Source organism: Haematobia irritans, chromosome 3 (assembly GCF_050003625.1).
Source record: "Haematobia irritans isolate KBUSLIRL chromosome 3, ASM5000362v1, whole genome shotgun sequence".
NCBI classification, from domain to species: Eukaryota; Metazoa; Arthropoda; class Insecta; order Diptera; family Muscidae; genus Haematobia; species Haematobia irritans.
The window spans coordinates 84,653,363-84,671,594 of record NC_134399.1 but is presented as its reverse complement, the minus strand read 5'-3'; the positions used below and the strand labels follow the sequence as shown (position 1 = coordinate 84,671,594).

Genomic DNA, 18,232 nt, shown 5'->3' with positions numbered 1-18,232 from the left:
AATTTGTCAAAATTGTATTTCTATAGAAAATTTTGTTAAAATTTTATTTCTATAGAAAATGTTGTTAAAATTTTATTTCTATAGAAAATGTTGTTAAAATTTTATTTCTATAGAAAATTTTGTTAAAATTTCATTTCTATATAAAATTTTGTCTAAACTTTATTTCTATAGAAAATTTTGTGAACATTTTATTTTTATAGAAAATTTTGTCAAAATTTTATTTCTATAGAAACTGAATTATAAACGTATTTAATCGGTATTTTTTGATGGACAAAATATGGACTTACTATCATTTAGACGGTGTTAGGAGGTTTTAAGACGGTGTTAGAAGGTTTTAAGATACCTTGCCATCGGCAAGGGTTACCGCAACTTAAGTAATTCGATTGTGGATGGCAGTGTTTAGAAGAAGTTTCTAGCAATCCATGGTGGAGGGTTCAAAAGCTTCGGCCTGACAAAACTTACGGCCGTATATACTTGTTTTTTTTTTTGGGTTTGTTTGTAATAAATTATCGGGTTATGAATATTTTGCATTATAAGCATTTGCATTTATCCGAAAATCACAGAATATCGAAAATATTTTAAACATTATTTTCGACCAGTGTTTATTAGCGAACATCGTAGAGTATTTTGGGGAGTGTGAGAAGTATGATAAATTTGTATTCAATAGACCTACTGACATTTCTTAAAAAAACAAAAAAACATCGAAAATGACAGTGTCGGTGAAGTTACCTAGCTAGAGAAGAGATTCGATCGAATATAATAAATGATATTTTTTGATATATCGACAAATAATGATGCAAAAGTAGGTGTTGAGTATGTTTTCCGTCGCCCCAGCTATATTTTGTGAGCTCTTTCGTTGTTTTCAACCACTATGTAGTTCCCCCTTTTGAAAGAACTTCATATGAAAATCATTAATTTTCATGGTCCAAAGCAAAAAAGAAAAAGCAAAGACAATACAAAAATCTTTGGTTCATTCGGGGTGGTCTGTTTCTTCTCAATGAGAGTGTTTTGCTAAAATATCATTTGTTCCCAAAATGATTTAAAATAGTTTGGAACAGGTCCTTTAATAGACTTTCAATTTTGTTTGAACCCTCTGGCATGGGGCATTTTATTTTTCCTTTTTTGTTTCTCAATTTCTATGGTTAGTAGCATGGAACATCGCTACTCTCTAATCATTAGATTAAATAAATGATATTTTGATTTTGATTTTTTTTGTTAAGGTATTGTCTTCTGGTCTTCTCTCAACAAACAATTAGTGGACCTTCTTTTGTTGTCATACAAGAGAGTCTGGGAACCTGACAACATCGAATGCCCTTTGCCGCTAAAAACAAAGAACTCACCAATGCCAGGCGGCAAAAAGATCAAAGGGTCTGTAATCTGGTCAATTATTGGGATAAATCCAATTATGTGACTGTGTGAGTATTTCACACAGGAGATATAAAGGAAGAAGTGACACAATGAAAAGGAATAGAAAAAAGGGAAAATGTAAGGCGCCAAGTCCTTTGGCAACAGGCAGTGAAAGCTCAGGTGTAAAAGCAAAAAATTGCATTCGGAAAAGTTTCGAAATCGGAAAAATAAATTCAACTGCCCTGGTTCTAAGGTATTTGTCACCATCAATTGTCAAATTCCATTATTCGAGTTTGAAGGCAATAAAAAGTAATCATCGACATCAATTAATCGGATATTCGATTATATCCATATGGGTAAAGACCATAAGCGTAGGAAGGCCTCTGGGCAGGGGGCTTAGACCCCCCAGAAAAATTTTAGTCGATCCACAAAGCTCATTCGACATAAAGAAACAGGCTGTAAAGCTCCTTTATTATATTGTTTAGTCTGGTTTAGTCACCTTAATTAAAAAATAGTAATTGCTATTAAAACTATTCTAATTTATTCTAAATTAATATCTTAATAATGCTGCAAAAAAAGCGTCGCCAAAAAAGAAGTGAAAATGTTCTTTTTGGGTCCGGAAGTGGTGAAAAATTGGCGGAGAAGCGATGAATGTAATAGGAACTCGTCATAGCACGAATGTCCACCGTTTCAACAGCCATTGCAATAAATTTGCATCACTTCTTACGGTGTTATCCGAATTCAGAGTTTTGAATGTGAATTAAAAAATTGTGTGATATTTTCCCAAATAAATAATTTTTATTTATTCATTTTTTATTTGATTTTTGGTCGACCTTTTGTTAGAATTATATAAATATTTATAAAGACCTCGAGCTTCAAGAAACATTAATTTATAATAATTTTTATATTTTTTTCTGATTTTTAATGCATTCTAACGCTTGTTTGAATATTTTCAAAAATTGTCGATTTTTCTATAATGGATTTTATTTATTCTTACTCTTTTTTTAAACTATTTGAAAAAAGAAAACAAAAATTACGCATTAAAATATGAAAAAACTGAAGTAAAAAACTTCCTGTGTAGTTAATATAATTAACTTCTTTGTGAGGACATTTTTGGAAGAGCTTTTAAAGTTGTGCCTTTAAAAAGAAATCCCAATTTTTTTGCTGGGAAAAGTGTGGAACTACTTTAATTGCTTTATTATATATTATTTTGATGTCTATTTTTGTATTCTTTTTTATGGAATAAAACAATAATTGAAACTATAAGTTCAGTCTATAAATTTTTAGCTAGGGGGGCTAATGGTAAAGGCACAAATCTTACCAATTGAAAGAAAAATGTTCAAACGATGTTAATTTCTCGAAAATTTCCCTTCGATAAAAGAAGTTTTTTTATGTCAACTCTCTTTACTGAAAGAAGAGTTTTCTTTTCTGAGGAACGAAATTTCAGACAAGCAACATTTTCTTATGACGCTACAAAAATTTCTTTAAAAGCAAATAAGAAAAGTTTAGAGACAATCGTTTAATCACTTATCATAAAATATTAGATAAGAAACGGGATTTTCGTTTTTCTAAAATTTCGTTCCGTAGAAAAGTATTTTCTCTTTGTGTGTAACAACTGAGCGGTTGCGATCTATGATATATCCTCCATATAAATTGATCTCCTAATTTTATTTCTTGATCGATCAGTATGCTCGTGTTTTTTTCCAATCCTTTTAAAATACGGTACGTCTATACTGAAATGAGAATTTTCTCTTCTCAGGAACGAAATTTAAGGCAAAAAAAGTTTTGTTTTTCTCTAAAAGCTTTTTCAGCTTTTTTTCTTCATATGCCATCAAAGTCCTTTAAAAATGAGTTAACGACAACTGTATTTTCCAAATTCAGACTCGACTTCCAGTTGAAATTATGCCATGTTTCATGTAAAAAACGTCTTTAAAATTAAGTGTTGAAAAACATGTCCTACAAATTTAAAGACAATTTCATTAATTTTAAAGAATTTTTATGAATTATTAAAGTCAAGTTGACCTTAGCTCAAAATTTTTTTCTTTCATGTTATGATACCCATTTTTAAGTCAAATAACTTAATTATAAGGAAAACATGGCTTCATTGAAAAGTTTATTGACTTTTGGACAAGGAAAAAAACTTTATATTAGAGAAATGCGTCTTCTATGCTAAGCAAAATTTGCATTCGTATTTTAAGGACATGAAATCTTTGGCCTCACGACAATATTTTTGTCAGTGAATATTTGCATTGCTGGTCATAAATTAGGATTTCTTTGCTCTTTAAGAAAAAATATTTTATTACAGAGGGGATTTGCTTTTGTCTAAAATTTCATTCCGGATTTTGTAGGCGCGGTTTCTACTCTGAAAAAAATATTGAGTGAGTATATAGATTTTGTTTTGTCCTTAAAATACGAATGAGAGTTTTTCTAAGCAGAGAAGACGTATTTCCATTATCCAAAGATTGAGAAAAACATATAAACTTTAAAACGAAGTCGTTTAATTTTTAGACTTTAGAATGGGTATATATACCTAAGGGAAAATTCTATAGAACTGAGAATAATTTGTCTTCAAAACTTGAAGTATTCAGAAATTTGAGTTGTCTTTAAAGACTTCATTTTGAAGCCATATTTTTGTCAAAATAATCTACCAAAATTTGAAGAAAATTTTACCAAAATTTTTAATTTTTTTTAATCTTATTTGGAAGTTTCTTTTTATCAAGTATTTGTAATACTATATATTATTATCTCTCCTATTAGCGACATTTTTTGGATGTATCTCTTGAATTGTTTATTGATGTTACCTTGTTACTACTTCCCCAAATAGGCATAACTTACTCACAATGGATGTTTTTAAACATATTGAATTTATGGAAAAATTTCTCAAAATTTTATTTCTATAGAAAATTTTCTCAAAATATCATATAGTTTAGTTTTTAAAAACATATTGAATTTATGGAAAATTTTCTCAAAATTTAATTTCTATAGAAAATTTTCTCAAAATATCATATTTATAGAAAATGTCCCAAAATTTTTTCAAAAATGGAATTTTGTAGAAAATCTACAACATTGGATTATATATATTTACATTTTTTTAGTATTTCCGATTCATGTGCCACTTTGGGAAAAAATTAGTTCTACACTGAAAAAAATATTATCCTGAGGTCAAAGATTTCATGTCTTTAAAATACGAATGGAAATTTTGCTTAGCATAGAAGACGCATTTCTCTAGTATAAAGTTTTTTTCCTTGACCAAAGGTCGATAAACTTTTCAATGAAGTCGTATTGTCCTTATAATTAAGTGATTTGATTTAAAATGGATATCATAACATGAAAGAAAAAATGTTTGGGCTAAGGTCAACTTGACTTTAATAATTTAGAAAAAATCTTTAAATTTAATGAAATTGTCTTTAAATTTGTTGTCTTTTTGCATCTTGACTACAAAGCAAAAAATGGTTCAAATATTGGGCATGTTTTTCAACACTTTATTTTAAAGACGTTTTTTACTTGAAACACAGCATAGTTTCTACTAGAAGTCGAGTCTTAATTTGGAAAATAAAGTCGTCGTTAACTTTTTTTAAAGGACTTTGATAGCATATGAAGAAAAAAAGCTGAAAAAGCGAAAAATTAAAATTTGCTTCCTAGAAGCAAGTACACAAAACCCGATTTTAAAAGAAAATTGTGTCTTAAAAGTGTCCTTACTTGTATTCTCCGCTTCTTTGGCTCGGAATCAATACCAAATTTTTTAAAGTAAAGACAAAATCTTTGGAACCGGAAATGCTTTTTTTTCAGTGTACTTTTAATTTAAATTTGTTGGTGTTAATTTTTTGTGTGCGATATGAAATTTCTTGTGGCGGCGCATTCAGAATGTTGGTAATAGCAGGGAGAGGCAATATAGTACTCCTTCGGTTTTGCCTCAAAATAGGCCTCAGTTTCGGCGATCACCTCTTCATTGCAGCCAAATTTTTTCCCTGCGAGCATCCTTTTGAGGTCTGAGAACAAGAAAAAGTCGCTGGAGGCCAAATCTGGAGAATACGGTGGGTGGGGAAGCAACACGAAGCCCAATTCATGCATTTTTGCATCGTTCTCAATGACTTGTGGCACGGTGCGTTGTCTTGGTGGAACAACACTTTTTTCTTCTTCAAACGCTCCAATAACGCCATATAATAGTCACTGTTGATGGTTTTTTCCTTCTCAAGATAATCGATAAAAAATTGTTCCATGCGCATCCCAAAAAACAGAGGCCATTACTTTGTCAGCGGACTTTTGAGTCTTTCCACGCTTCGGAGACAGTTCACCGGTCGCTGTCCACTGTCGATTGGACTCAGGAGTGTAGTGATGGATCCAGGTTTCATCCATTGTCACATATCGACGGAAAAACTCGGGTGTATTACGAGTTAACAGCTACAAACACCGCTCAGAATCATCAACACGTTGTTGTTTTTGGTCAAATGTGAGCTCGCGCGGCACCCATTTTGCACAGAGCTTCCGCATATCCAAATATTGATGAGTGATATGACCAACACGTTCCTTTGATATCTTTAAGGCCTCTGCTATCTCGATCAACTTCATTTTACGATCATTCAAAATCATTTTGTGGATTTTTTTGATGTTTTCGTCGGTAACCAACTCTTTCGGGCGTCCACTGCGTTCTCCGTCCCCGTGCTCATTTCACCACGCTTGAATTTTGAAAACAATCAATTATTGTTGGTTTCCCTGGGGCAGAGTCCGGAAACTCATTATCAAGCCAAGTTTTTGCTTCCACCGTATTTTTTCGCTTCAGAACTTTATCAAAACACGAAATTCCTTTTTTCCATTTTTTCACAATAACAAAAGTTGCTTCACAAAAGACGCCCTATCTCACAAACTAATTGACTTACAGACGTCAAATTTTGACGCGAATCATTTGAAGGTTGATACTATATAAAAATAATACGCATTTAATACTACCGGGGACTTATCAGCCAACCTGTTAAAAATTATGAACAAAGTTTTTATTTTTTTAATTATTAATTAGGTATTCCTATTTTTGCCCATAGACTATTCAGTACATACACCAAAAAAGGAAACTGTTTTATATGAAGAATAAACAAACTCGTGCGAAAATTGAACTAACTTGTTCTCCACTTTTTGAAATTTCCAGAAAGCGCTGTTAAAACCGTTAAAATTTAATTGACTGTTGTACTTTTTAACTGCAGTTCGCGAAATTACACCCGCTCGTAGAAGAACAAATTTACTAAAGGTAAAGAAGAAAATCATTGGCGCCAAATCATGACTTTTTTAACCATACAATAGTACATTCTTAATATTTTTGGGAATCATACGAAAATGTTCTTCTGCTTTAGTTCATATTGTTTGTTGAACGTTTTATTGGGCTATGGAAAATTTCGCAAAAATAATAAAATTTAACTAGAAACAAATAATTTTTTTTTCAATCAAAATAAATTTAAATTACAGTTAGCTTAACTACGGAATTGTTTTCGGTGTATTTACTTCAAAGGTAGGTCATAATCAGCGTTTTTTTTTTTAATTTTTAAATTTTTCAATTTCAATTTGGTCCCAAAGTCGGATCCATTTTCATAAATTTGGTCAAATTTATTGATTTTTCCAATATTGAAATTCTTTATTCCACGTAGTATTTTAAAACCTATGGGATTAGATACCATTTCAAACACATACCAAACGAAATGGTTTAATTCTCATTGCGTTAAGACATTTTTTTCGAACGTTTCTTTTCAAAAAGCCGAATACTTGATTTGTCAGTTGCTCTATGATGCCGACCATTCCAAAGGGCTTTTTACTACATTGGATTCTAGATCCTTACGAATCTACGTTTAATATGTAGAGAACTATTTGATCCACTATATTCAAATGTGTGCCTGAAGAACAACAGTGGGTTGGACTATATACAAATTTGGACCGATATGAACCACGCTTGACGCATCACATTATGCATGCAAAATATCACTACAGTAAATCGGATGAAAATTCCGTAATCTATTATATTCTCTTAAAAAGTAAAATCGGGAGATCGGTTTTCATGGGGAATATACCAATATAAACCAAATGCGTGTCTGTTGTGGTCTTAAAATACTTCTAAGTCGAAAGTTGAAGTCACATTTTTGCAATATTTTATTTCGACTTTTGATGTAGCCAGAATTGACTTTAAAAGTTCGACTTATTCAAAACTTCATATTAGTTATTTCTGGTGTACTTTATTTTGTACTGAAATCACTATGCACACACCCAGATCACCTCAAACATGTTTTAAGGGCAAAATGTTATTTTAGGATGGGGAACATGTAACATGTTTGTCACAGCCATGTTATTTTCTCAAAAATGATGTATCTGATATATTATTTTGCTCTTGAAACATATTTGGGTGATCATATTCCTTCTCAGAGTGCAAAAATAAATACTTTTTGAGCTATTTTGCTTCGAAAATGAAAATTTGGTCCACCAGAGGAAATATTCGTTCGATTTACAAAAAATTTGGTCCAAAATAAATGTAGCAACGCTGGTTCATTCATTCATGTGTGTATTCAATACATATTTTTCATCAAATTTATGATTGTAATATATATGGCAAACGCATCCTAAATTTCTTTCCATTTGTGAAAATTCATAGAATCAGCTATTGCACATATTGCTCTACATCTAATTACACAGGTTCATATTCACATTTTAGTTTGTAAGATAGAGCAATTTTTTTCTAAAATTGATTTTGCCGTCGGTAAAATTTCAACAAATTATTACCTCACACCTATAGCCATATGTGTTATTACCTATGATTACTCTACTAAGCATATGTATATGTGAATGAATATACGAGCAAGAAATCTATAAGATAAAGATACTACCAAAAACACACAAATCCGCAAAACAAGTTCCGCACTATGCTCCCAAATATGTGGATTCAATTGCTGTTGATTTTTTTTGTGCCAGTCTACCTTTTAATCTAATTCTGTGTACCTAAAGCCAACGGGCGCAAAACAAAGCGGCAATGTGCCTCACCACACCGGACGTTTAGATAGACACAGTGACGGGAATAGTTTTGGTTTTATTTCTTCTGTTTTTGTTGTCGGTAAATACCAAGAAAAATTAAAATGAGCTGAAGAGACAAAAACATTTTATTCTCATCATATATTATGAGTGGAAGAGATGTTTTCTCTTTTGAGTTTAGCTGGAAAAAGTGTTTAAAACGCTGTATTATCGACACTTGGTATTTATACACAACTAAATATAATTAGTGCCAAAGTTCGATTTCACTCATACTCTCTTATTCTTGAAAATACCCAGGCATAATCATTAGCGTGCTCTTTACTCTACTCTGCTCTCTTTCACAGATACTCACACGCACCCATTCACAAGTCGACTAATGCTCACTCATCCCTCTCTCTGGCTCACTCAGTAAACAAACACTCAGTGACATACTGCTTTGGTCGTACACATTCTATAAACGCACACATCTATAATACCCAACAATTGGCCGATTGCGACACAAATTTAGAGTGTCACACAAAACGAAAAGAGACCGAATTATAAAAAGCCACTCACAATAGCACACACCTACAAACACACTATGGCCATATAGCCCAATATTGGTTTGTGGTGATATACTTATGGATGGATATCGTTACGTACGTAGTTATGTAGACGTAAATGTTCCCAAATACTCTATGCTACTGTTGTGCTATGAATTGTGTCGATGGGATGAGGCACCTCATACACAATGTGCTAGAAAAGTCACAGATACATTTTTCATGGTGGACTCCCTACAAGTGGGAAAGGGAAAGCGTTAGAATAACATACAGTGGACCCACATACACAATTCATATAGAGCAAATGTCAATGTGTTGGTATGGTGACTTTTGTGTATTTCTTACCATTCGACGGCAAAAGGTGCGTGGGTATGTGTCGCCTGTGTCATCGTGGGGATTGGTATTGTTCTTCTATTGCGTTCATTTTGCTGAACAGTGTGCCTTCAAGCAAATGTATCGAAAAGATTAAGGTTTTATGTACACATATATACTGCACGTACTAAGGATTGTTCGTCTACCCTAACGTACATATTTATAACATCTTCCACCCGCTCGATTCCAAGGAGGAACATTAGCATATATTCTCGTATCTATGTACATACATTCAATATGTACAAAGAAAAATAATTTCTTAAGTGTCTACTATGTTATTGATCGTATGAATGAAATTTCACAGACCTATCTCATATTTTTTTTTTCAAAAATTTTCATCAATCTGTAAACCGAGAGGAGAGAAAAATTAGCAGTAGTCCGCGGCCGAATTCCAGAGGAGACTCTAGTTTCCAAGTGTGCGTTTCTATCCTGGGATAATGTATCTCTAGAACAGATTTAAAATGATATTAGCTGAAAATTTGACTATGTGAATAGTAGAGATTTCTAAATCCGATTCGATAGCAGTGCTCTAAATTGTCTTGCAGTTGAAAGTTAGAGAAATGATAGGTTAAATGGGTTTAGTACACGGAAAAATTATGAAGTTAATGTAATGCTAAAATGAATTTAATTTTATTGCAAAAAAAATGGTTTTTAGTTCAAATCGGTTTTTCGAAATTTTTGTACGATTTCCAAAAGTAGTAAGAATGAACCACTGGTTAAAGAGGTCATGATTTGACTCCAATGATTTTTTTCTTTACGTTTAGTTAATTTTTTCTTCTATGATAGGGCGTAATTTCGTAAATTGTTAGTTAAATGTATACCACGCTATTACTTTTGTCATGTTCATTAATTTTTATCATAACTTTTATTTCCTGTTCATTATCTAAACGATTGACTTAAAGCCAAGGAGCAATTTATTTCTGTTTCCATGTGTACATATCGCAAGGGACAAAAAGTTTAACTCTTAAAGCCAAGGTGCAATTTATTTCTGTTTCCATGTGTATATATCGCGAGGGACAAAAAGTTTAACTCTTCAATTGATCGATTTTATATAAAATAATTAAATTAAAGTTGACCTTTGGCAATTTTCAAACTCGATTAATCGACTTTTGATATTTTCGAAAATCGACCCTAATTGTCTTTTGATTTTAGCTAAAAATTAAATAACTTTTGATATGGACCCAAATCGAATATTCGGCTTTTGTTGGAAGTAGCGAAAAGTCGGCTACAAAACAATCAAAAATTTACTAGGATCGGAAGATCTTGTCTTTCTATTAAGAGTTTAGATATTAATTCTGATCGCAGGCCGTGGTTTCTGTACAATAAAAGTATTTTGACAAAGCAACCCATTCTTAGTTCTGTTAGTTTTAATTAATTAAATAATTGTAGAGATCTTAGTTTAATTGAAACTTCATTTTTCCCATAAATGAGTTTTTAGATAATTTAGATAAATAATAAAATTGGTTTTTTCTAAAAATTTTACAAAATTCTTCCCTCCTATTAAAGCAAAATTTATCTAATAGTAAAAAAAATCATTGGCTTCAACGCATTACTATATTAATCACGATTCTTAACTTTTCAAACAAATTTACGCAAATGTTCTTCTTCTTTATTTAGCATTGAACTTATTTGTAGGGTCATTAATATTTATATCTTTAGTTTATACAATATTTGACACATTCGTGAAATAAGAAAAATGTCGTTGAGCTAGGGAAAATTTCTTATAAAAATTACAATAAAAACACATATGTTATGCACTAAACATAAATTAGATTTAGCATCAATTTAACAATTGGCTTTTTCTGCTCAAAATAAATTACGTTTACTTCAACTCCAAAATAATCAAAATATCTCTTCACAGAAAAAGCATGCCTGGTTCCAAAGATTTGGTCTTTAAACTAATGAATTTGGTATTTATTCCGAGCCAAAGAAGCGGAGAATTAAAGAAACATTTAATTTAATTAATTTATTTTATTTTCACATGTAACTAAGCCTTACAAAGGCCTTATACAGTTACTTAAAACAACATTTTAAATACTACTCAAAACAATTCTCTTATTTCTAACATTAATATACTAACAATAATACAACTCTATTATCTTATCACAATTATCTTATTAAATTAGAGTTTTGCGTACTTGAATCTAGGTAACAAATTTTAATTTTTAAACATTTTAAAAATATTGATTTCCAAATTCAGAGTCGACTTCAAGTTGGAATTATGCTATGTTTCAAATAAAAACGCACTTAAAATAAACTGTTGAAAAACGTGTCCTATTTTTGAGAGCTTTTTTGCTTTGTTGTCAAGATACAAAAAGTCAACAAATTTAAAGATGATATCATTAATTTTAAAGAATTTTTCAGAATTATTAAAGTCATGATGACCTTAAACCAACAAAATTTTTTTTCATATAAAGATACACATTTTTAAGTAGAATCGGGGAAATGAATCCTCTATCCTATTCGTATTTGAAAAACATGAAATCAGAACAATATTATTTTCAGTGTTAGTGATCATCAGATTTGTTACATTTTGAGCCTTAAAATTGATATAATTTTTGTCTATATCAGATACTTTAATGAATATTTCGCTAAAGCAAAATTATTTTCGTTCTTTTGTTTTTAATGAAATTAAGCAAAATTCAAAAACTGTCCATTCAGCAAAGAGAGGCAAATTAAATTATTATAGTAGATTTAATGAAAAAATCTTAAAACGATTATTATAAACTTTTAATTAAAATTTCTTTCGGTGTCTCAAAATTTAGGTTTTGCACAATAGACTATTTAAAAAATAGTTTGGGATCACTTAATTTAAAGTTTTTTAACTGTCAATTTTTTTTTATAAAAATCTATGCTTTTAGTGATACTATATGTATATTGTTTTTTTTTTAAGAAGTAACTAAGAACTTGAACTTGGTAGAATATGATTGAGTTTTAGAGAGCTCGCAAAAACTTAAAACAACAAATAGCAAACTAACTATTAATTAAAACCGAATACTTTCAGTTAAATATTTTATTTAGGTATATATCGTAATACATATTTTGAATGGCTTGTGATTATTAAACTTTTTTCTAAATTGTCCCATTTTCCTTTAAGGTCCGGTTTGGAAAATAAAACAGATTTTTCTTAACTGAAATTCTTATATTTCCAATTAGATTGTGGAATCCTCCCATTTGAACCCTAAATAGAATATAACATAAATCAGCTTACAAAATTCTAATTTCAATTATGGTAGCTGAATTTAGAATTCTAATAAGATTCCATTAAATTGACAATAGGTATTATTTTTAGAGTAATCAATTAGCTAATCATTTATTAGCACTTTGAAAATAATTCGAACTAAATTTGAGGAGCAAATGAAACGCATTAACAAAATCCCATACGTACGATAACAACAATGACATTAAAGCAAAACAACAAAAAACGTGAATTACTTAAAACAAGTGCTAAATGTAAATAATTAACTGAAGAGTAAATAAACTAGCCAGTATTGCAACAATAACAATACACTACCACCTATACCTTAAAGCGGCAATATTTTAAACAAAGCCAACAAAAAGGCAAAAAGAGTGCGAACAAAAAATCAATAATTCATGAAAGACCTGGGAGAATGAGAAATAATTTAATTGAGAAAAGTAAGCTTGTGTATGTGTGGGAGAATTGCTAACCCCCCTAATGAGAAACCCAATAAGCTCCAGCAACATGTTCGTTTTCTCTTGCAGTTGTTATACAAAGAAAATATTCTCTTATTCTTTTGTAAATAAAAGGGAGCTCTTTCTAAAATGTACTCTTTTTTGTGTGTTGCGTGGGGCTTTCATGTATTTGCTGCCTTGTGTATGTTTTCTCCAGAGTGGGGTTTGGTGGCCTCAGTGTTGTTGTTTTTTCTTTCTTGGACATTTTTGTGAGTCTCTTTGATATTGTATCATATGGTGGTATGGTGTGGTATGATATGGATGGTCTGCCAAATGGACGGACGAAGAAGCAGATAGACGGACATCGCATACATTTGGCTAAAGAAAAGCGGTGGTAGGTTAAAGCGACAGCAGCAGACGCACCATAGCGTATAGATGATGATGGTTGAATGGTCGTTTGGTTTGGTTGGATTTTTTTCTGGTTCGATTTTTTTGTGAATACTGTGTGTGTGTTTTTTCTGCTTGAGTTTTTGGTCTGGTTCTCAACCGTCGTTTATGTTTTACACGCTCACACTCAATTGTACAAACAAACAATCACACGCATACACATACAACTACATTACACAGAGATACTTGCAGCAGGAACAACAAAAACAATACGATTAACAGGGCACATTCAGAGCCAAGAGCCAGCCAACAATCCAGCCACATCGATATACATGGAGTGGTGTTGTCGTTGTTGTCGGTCGGTTGGTCGTCCATTGCTAACATGCCAGCAGCCACTCCAGTGGCTTGCGACTTGCCTACTATCGAACATCTGAACGTCGCGTATAGAGCATACATTCAATACGGCGGACGTGTTTTTTTTCAATGCGTCGCAGTTCATAACAACAATAATAATAATTACAAAAAAAATGTTTTTACCAAAAAATTTGGCTTTATCAGAATATTTATAAAACAAAAACAAAACGTATTTGAAAAATGATGATACCACGTTTAATCTTCAACATTTTATATTTAAACTAAAATGGAAAATTCTTTATGCCCCTGGCATAAACAAGTGAGTGGAAATAGTGGCAAAAATGTGCAAATAAAAGTAACAGGCCCCAAACAAACAAAGAAAAAATGTCACCATTTTTAAACCCCATATGAAAAAACAAAACACCCCCACGACATTGCGTGTACAACAACATTTAACGGCAAATATGTAAATCTCTTCACAATGAAGGCCGCACACTCGCTGAAATGTCAACCATCTCATATCTTAAGATGTGAGCTCACACATATACTCATACAGTCATAGTTAAAATTCCCCACTCCCGCACAATGCGACAACTCGGTTGACATTCTCAACGAAACAACAACAATAATAAAATCATTGTACGAGCAACAGCAACAACATTGTCAACGAAAGCCATTGGCGTGTTTTTTTACTCGCATCACTCTCTTCATTTTGTCGTTTAAAATACGCTCTAGTGTGTGTGACTGTTTTTTAGTCAATCGGTCTTATACGAATCCAATAACAAAAACACAATCGTCACAATGTCGCGCATGATATTCTTGTTGTTGGTTTAAGTGTGTGTGTGTATGTTTTGTGTGTTGCCCCGATGTCGTTGAATTTCTGTTATCATTCTGTTTTTCCCCTTCGTATACAAATTCTTATTGCTCTCTTGCTCACACTAATGGCTTCAAAGCGAATGCAACAAAAAAAATGTCGTCGTGTGTCATTGGCTGAGCCAGGGCGAGTAACGTCACCCCATACATTTTTCATAGTCACTGTCGTCGTCGTTGTGTGCTATACAGCAGAGACATATTCTGTACATATACATTACATACATTTGTATATAAATAAGTATATATAAGTTAAAAAAATATATATATTTTTCAACCAAACCATTCGTTTGGTGTCTCCACAAAACGGAGGACACACAACCACCACCAAGCATCACCGTTAATCGCCCAGCCACATTTACATACTACAACCATGTCCTTCACAGGCATACACAACGTTAACGATGTCGTTGGCTTCGCCGTATGAATGTCGTTTACCATTGCCATCATTGTCATCGTTCGTTTGTGTTTTTTTTTTCTTTTTTGGCTATGTTGTTATTGCTCGTTTAGTGTAGGTGGATGCTTAATATTTTCCAAACGATTCTAATAGCCGTCGGCTTTATTTACTAAAAACAAAATTTTACTATTTATGCTTATTTACGAGAAGTTATGAAAAAAAAAATTGTGTGATAATCATAGGTATACATATCACGAAAGCTTGTGCGTGAGTGAGCGTTTGTGTATGAATGTTAGATATGTGTGAGAGTGTGCTAGATTATTTTAATAACATGTCTCATTTACCCTAAAGGTGCTATTAACCCGGTAGTATTCATGTAAAACGTTGAATATACACCGAAATGTCACATAAACGCTACGACTTGAAAAAATCTTTACAAATGCAATTCACTGCAATTTACAAAATAACTAAAAGTATTTATTGAAAACAAAAAAAAAGAAATAAGAAATATACACCAAAATTATAATGTGTCTATAAATGGAAATACAGTGGATTTTTTGTAATAAAATTTTCTGAACAAAAAAAGTATTAAAATGGAAAACAAATAAAACATAATTTTATATATGCTACCAGAATCGTCATCTTTGATACAGAATTATTCCGGATTAATAAAATTTAGTGAACAAGGTAAGGGCTATTAAAATGTAATTCTTACAAATAATAGTGAAGAGATAAGGGTTTTCAATACCAATAATTACTGTTAAAGATACAATTTGTTAAGTTGTTTTTTTATTAAAATTAAAATAAATTTATTTTTGATTCTGGTTGGCAGTTTTCTATGGGTGTGAAAAATTTTTGCAAATATAGTCGCATACTTAATCCTTTTGTAACACTGATGACTTTGTTAACACTGATGTCTCATTTGTACACTGAAAAAAATATGTCTTTAAAATACGAATGCAAATTTTGCTTAGCATAGAAGACGCATTTCTCTAATATAAAGTTTTTTCCTTGTCCAAAAGTCGATAAACTTTTCAATGAAGTCGTATTGTCCTTAAGTGATTTCACTTAAAAAAGGGATATCGTAGCATGAAAGAAAAAATGTTTGGGCTAAGGTCAACTTGACTTTAATAATTCAGAAAAATTCTTTAAATTTAATGAAATTGTCTTTAAATTTTTTGTCTTTTTGCATCTTGACTACAAAGCAAAAAATCGTTCAAATATAGGACATGTTTTTCAAAATTTTATTTTAAAGAAGTTTTTCACTTGCAACATACACTCATAGAAAAATGTCTGCTAAAAACAGCAGTCGATGTCTGCTGTTATATTTCTGTACTGCAGGGCCTAATGAACAACAAGTTATAAAATTTTTAGGTTTTAAATTTTTCCCCAAAGCATATTTAAGAACCAAAAGTAGTTGTTGGTGTATTTTTGCACTGTAATATACTTACAAGCTCCTAAATACGATCAGCAAACATTTTGTTTGCTGTTATGCCTCAATTTTATAAATATTCATATTTTTGGTCAAATACTATAGATATTCATAAAATATTGTTTTAATTATATTATGATAGCTCCTAAGTTGACATTTTTATTTGTTTTAGCCAAAATAAAACATGTTTTAGTGTAATCTAGCTTCAAAAAAAGCAGGAAATGTTTGCTATTTCAGCAAACAGTGACTGCTGTCCCTACTAACAAATTTCTTTGGGTGTAGCATAATTTCTACCGGAAGTCGAGCCTTAATTGTTTTAGTTGAAACATAGCATAATTTCTACTGGAAGTCGAGTCTTAATTTGGAAAATAAAGTTGTCGTTAACTCGTTTTTAAAGCAATTTAATAGCATATGAAGAAAAAACAAGCTGAAAAAGCGAAAAATTAAAATTTGCTTCCTAGAAGCAAGTACACAAAACCTAAATTTAAAAGAGAATATAATAAGTTTGCGCATTTGTATGTAACGCCAATAAGGAAAAGTCTGAGACCCATCGTTTAGTATACCGATCGTCTTAGAATTGAATTCTGAGTCGATTTAGCGATGTCCGTCAGTCTGTCTGTCTGTCCGTCTGTTGGTGTATTTTTGTGTGCAAAGTACAGCTCGCAGTTTTAGTCCGATTGTCCTAAAATTTGGTATAGTGTCCTGCTTCGGCTCAGAGACGATCCCTATTGATGAAATCGGTTCAGATTTAGATATAGCTGCCATATATATTTTTCACCGATCTGGTCATAATTGGCGTGTATATCAACCGATCTTCCTCAAGTTCCGTACATCCGAAAATTTTATGGGTCTCGAAAAACTTGCAAAATATCAGCCAAATCGGTTCAGATTTAGATATAGCTCCCATATATAGCTTTCGCCCGATTTACACTCATTTGCCCACAGAGGCCAATTTTTAACTCCGATTTAGTTGAAATTATGCATAGGGAGTAGAATTAGCGTTGTAAATATGCGTGCCAAATTTGGTTGAAATCGGTTCAGATTTGGATATATCTCCCATATATAGCTTTCGCCCGATTTACACTCATATGACCACAGAGGCCAATTTTTAACTCCGATTTAGTTGAAATTGTGCACAGGGAGTAGAATTAGCATTGTAGCTATGCGTGCCAAATTTGGTTGAAATCGGTTAAGATTTAGATATATCTCCCATATATAGCTTTCGCCAGATTTACACTCATATGACCACAGAGGCCAATTTTTTGCTACGATTTAATTGAAATTTTGCACAGGGAGTAGAATTAGCATTGTAGCAATGCGTGCCAAATTTGGTTGAAATCGGTTAAGATTTAGATATATCTCCCATATATAGCTTTCGCCAGATTTACACTCATATGACCACAGACGCCAATTTTTAACTCCGATTTAGTTGAAATTTTGCACAGGGAGTGGAATTAGCATTGTAGCTATGCGTGCCAAATTTGGTTGACATCGGTTCAGATTTAGATATAGCTCCCATATATATGTTTTTCTGATTTCGACAAAAATGGTCAAAATACCAACATTTTCCTTGTTAAATCGCCACTGCTTAGTCGAAAAGTTGTAAAAATGACTCTAATTTCCCTAAACTTCTAATACATATATATCGAGCGATAAATCATAAATTAGCTTTTGCGAAGTTTCCTTAAAATTGCTTCAGATTTAAATGTTTCCCATATTTTTCTACTAACATTGTGTTCCACCCTAGTGCATTAGCCGACTTCAATTTAGAGTCTATAGATTTTAGAGAAGTCTATCAAATTCTGTCCAGATCGAATGATATTTAAATGTATGTATTTGGGACAAACCTTTATATATAGCACCCAACACATTTGACGGATGTGATACACACAAAGAAAATTT

At 31.8% G+C, this 18,232-nt stretch overlaps 1 protein-coding gene across 1 annotated transcript in view; it reads left to right on the top strand.

Moving 5' to 3' along the window:
- Positions 1 to 13,694: 13,694 nt before the first annotated feature.
- Positions 13,695 to 18,232, top strand: part of disco-r (disco-related basonuclin zinc finger protein) — a 163,260-nt gene continuing 158,722 nt past the window's right edge. The window contains exons 1-2 of the mRNA XM_075300552.1: positions 13,695 to 13,950; positions 15,250 to 15,585. The gene's annotated coding sequence lies outside the window, so the exon portion shown is untranslated. The remainder of the gene's footprint in view (positions 13,951 to 15,249; positions 15,586 to 18,232) is intronic.